We start from the raw sequence: 4,306 nt of genomic DNA on the forward strand, positions 1-4,306 counted from the left end.
TTGAATGAAACTAGACAAAGAGTGATTCTGCTTACTGTATACATTGTTTTGAGCAGTACAAGCTAACTGTAAAAAGTATAATTAAAATTGGTGAGATAATGCTATATTATCATGAGAATAAGAGATTTCATACAAGTATCTACTACAAAACTAAAAAAGTTGGAAAATAATGTAGTCAATTCTAACAGCATGGGACACTGCTGAGCAAGATCACAGAACAAACTTGGAGTTTCTGATTATATTGCCTTAGCGCAAATGCCCTGTGAATTTGACTCCCAAAATATCTGAAGAATTACAGACTTGTCGTAGGTCATACCAGAGACAATGGGATCAAAAAGAAAGGACCATACTGTATTTCACTCCTGAAACTAGGACTGGATGCAAACCACACACTGCTGCTGCTCACTGCTTCCGTCTGTGGTTTTAAATTAAATAATTTTTTTTTTCCCTAAAGAAGACACCTTCCCTGCCTTCCTTCACACCATCTCCTTGTCCTCACCTTCACAGCAGGCAGCCAGAAGAGGTCGCCCACTGCAGTGTCCTTCAGCCCTTAATGGAGGACAGAAGAAGACAGACAGCCCAGTCAGGTGCTTCAGTCAGGTCTCCGTGAAGCTCAGGCCACCACCAAAGGCAGGCTTGGAGGCTGCCCTAATGCCAAATGGGAGTGGGTTGTGGAGGGCCAGCTGCTGCCTCTGGGGGTAGTACGAGGGTAGTAGGCAAGAAGACAAAGATGTCATTAGAAAAGTTTTATCAATAATAATCCAATCTAAATGCAAAATCCATTTTCTCCTAAATTTATAATTTGCAGTTTTCCAAATATGTCCTGTTCAGTGGCTTATATTGTGAATGATTCATTTTATAGACTTTTATTAGCCTTAACAAGCTCTATGGAACAAGACAAACCTAAGCCTTGCATAACTGGAAGGAGAAGTATATTTTAGAGCAGAGCAAAGGGCTCTGGCGAATAAGTGACTGTGCAGCAACGGTTCTGGTTTGACTGCACAATCTTGCACTGCAGTAAAAGTGAATTAATCTGAGAATGCTTGTCCCTCAGTAAAATCTGAGATGTTACTGAGTAAATCTGAGATTATCTGAGAAAATCTGAGTAAAACCTGAAATTACTATCTCATATTCCCTATAACATGACTGCTAGGATTACCTTCCTCTGACTCAGGAGGCAGAATAATAACTCGGTGAGTTTTGAATTCCTGGAGCATACCGTTTCTTGCTAGCAGCCAATAGGTCAATGTCTTTCTCCAGAAAGGAAAGCTGAAATCTCAGATTTGTCAAGGCGCGTCAGAGGGTGAAAACATACGTAAAGTAATTTCTGCAGAACAGTCCATCTGTGGTAGCTTGTTTGGTCCAGTCCACGGGGTGGCAATATAGACAACCCCTCCGTGCAATTACAAATCACATTAGGGCTGGTGTCATTGTTACTTCAAGTCCTCCAGAAAAAGGCACCGTGCCTTTCAAGGTCATTAGCCATGCGGTTACACTGATAAAGAAATTGGAGCTAGATGCTATACCAGCATATTTGCTTGTGCAAATATTTAACAACTGCTAGATAACAACCAACCACTGGAACCCGGCATTGTCCAAAGTAAGATAGGCTTCCCCAGATTTACGCTTTGAGTTACAGAATCACAGAATCACAGAATTAACTTGGTAGAACACAATCTGGAATGTATATAGGATCCTAATATAAACTGCTTACACGGGAAACTCTTAGCAGAGATAAATTTTCATATTATCCCAATGCAAGTGCAATTTTCTTTCATATCCTATGAATGTGTCCTCATATATTTTGATTCCCAAAGGAAGTTACATTCATTCCTTCTGCGTCAACCTGAATTGTGCTTAAAGAGAAATATGCTATTTTAGCATTAATAAAATCTATATGGAGTCTTTATTGTTAAGGATTTATGATTACCTAGACTCATGAGCTCATAGCTATAAGCTATTCGTACGCCATGAAATCATGATCCAGTTCAGTTGTTGAAAGAGGTTTATATATGGCTTTGCAAAGCTATAGCGCTAAAGCTTGCCCACAAGTCAGGGAATGTAGAAATATGAAATAAATTGGGAGAGGATGTTTGTTTTTCCTATTTGTTTTCTGTCTACTTTCACTATTTATTACTATCTCATGTCCCCTACAACATGATTTCTAGTATTGTCTTCCTCTGACTCAGGAGGCAGAATAATAACCCAGGTGAGTTTTGAGTTCCTGGAGCATATTTCTTGCTGACAGCCAACAGGTCAATGTCAATGTCTTTCTCAGAAATGGAACTTGTAGAGCTGCAATTTGAAAGTTCTCTACTACCACTTATAAGTGAAATTTGTTTTCTTCTAGGCAAGGAAAGTACAATATATGTAGTCTTTTTGGACCAGTAAAGCAGCTGTCACTTCACCACAGTGGAGTGTATTAGTTGAGCTACGTAAGAGTTATAAAATGGAGAAGGAACTAGGTAAAGATCTGATAATAGTGAGATGTCCTGAAAGTAGAAATGATGATCTTGAGGAAGGTTACTAATGCAGTTCCTCAAGGATCACTTTAAGAACAGATCTTTTGTCATTCTTCCACTAATAACAAAGGACAAAAAGTAATAGCATGCTAATGAAACACTCATGATACAATCTCAGAAGTGCTATGAGTGCTGAAAACTGGAGTATCACTCAGGACGAACTAAGTAGATCACAGTACTGGAGTGACAGAAACCGGATGAAATTTAATACTCTTGTAGCTTAGAAAAAGACATTGTGCTGCACTTTAGGAAATCTTTGGTTGGAACTGCCTAAGGAGAGGAAAGGCTTTGATCTAGTGGTTAATCAGGAGGCAATTAATTCACAGAACTCGTGGGTCATGAAAAAGGCAAGTGCTATCACTAGGTGGATTAATAGAGGCATTGCAAGTAAAGTTAGGGAAATGTTAACACCTGATTACAAGGCACGGGGAAAATCCGTCTGCTTTACTGCATACGGTTCTAGCTGCCCGTGTCAAGGATGAAGACTCTTTTTTTTTAACTTACCTATTCAAGAGAGAATGGAGAGCCTTTTCTTCAGGGGAAGAAGCTAAACTACCTTGCTTTGTTTAGCCTATCAAAACTAAGGCTGAGATGAAGTACAGTTGCAAAACTGTTTAAAGTCAGGGGTTACATTTGCACTAAGCTGTGGCTGTCATAAGTGCAACTGATTAGGAGCTGGTCATGAATGTATTATGGCTAGAAATCGAATTTCTTAGATATGAGAAGTAGAAACAAAGCTAATTTCTTAAAAACAGAAAGCAGGCATGAGAGGAGTGAGCTTCCAAACCAACCTTTCAGTCCTAGGGAGTGCAAAAAAAAGTCTACTTTGAATCATCATGATAAGCTTGCAAAGGGATGCCATGATGTGTTGCCCTCTTTGGCAAGACTCAGTGACGTACGAGGTCCCTTTTAGTTCTGTATTTCAATGACCCTGTATCATCCTATCTAATGAACCTCTAGGGCTTAGCGGAAACGAAATTCCTACTTCCTGTATAAACTATGTTAGATTTTATATATGATTTTCAGTGGCAAGTACTTACCTTTCGGTAATAGTGGCGTACTGGGTTGTTACGATTGTACTGAAAGAATAAGGAACTCAGGTAGTACCTAGGATGTTTGCTAGCAGGTGTTTCTTTTTCATTTTCGATCAGTGCATCATAAAGTCATTAGGAAAGTGAAGGGCTCTTTCATTTCAAACCTAGGTATAAGGAAGATGTCTGCCTTCTTCAGCCCATGTTCTGTAATGGTTGGAGGTATTAGTGTAAATAGATCACATTTGTGACTGTAAAGGTCAGATTTTATAATCCCTTTTATTCTCCCTCCTTTTCAGTCAGAGCATTTAATAGAATAAGATATCTGACAGGGAACACAGTTCAATAATTATGACAAAAAACCCAATTTTGTAAGCATACGCTATGGAAAATGGAATGTGATAGGGATTCACATGCAGCTTACCTTCCTGATAAAAAGTAGTCTGAAACCTCTATGTTAGGTCTGAGGCTAATGAAATCTCTACTCCACATCTGTTAGGGATATACATACATTTTAAGTGAGCTTAAACAAGGGAGTGGCAAGGGGTATTTCATAACCTTATAGGTGGCTACAGTTTATAGCCAAATTATCTCTCGAATTACAGTCACTGAAATCAATGTCTTATACTGAATGAACAGAATGTTCCATAAAGCCTTGACAGATAAGCATTAATAAGTGTCAGAGCTGACTTGGTTAATCGAATGATTTGCTGACGCTTCTTTTTACCACAAGTCTGCACTTTCAAGTTTAGT

Source organism: Struthio camelus, chromosome 2, assembly GCF_040807025.1.
Source record: "Struthio camelus isolate bStrCam1 chromosome 2, bStrCam1.hap1, whole genome shotgun sequence".
Classification (NCBI taxonomy): domain Eukaryota; kingdom Metazoa; phylum Chordata; class Aves; order Struthioniformes; family Struthionidae; genus Struthio; species Struthio camelus.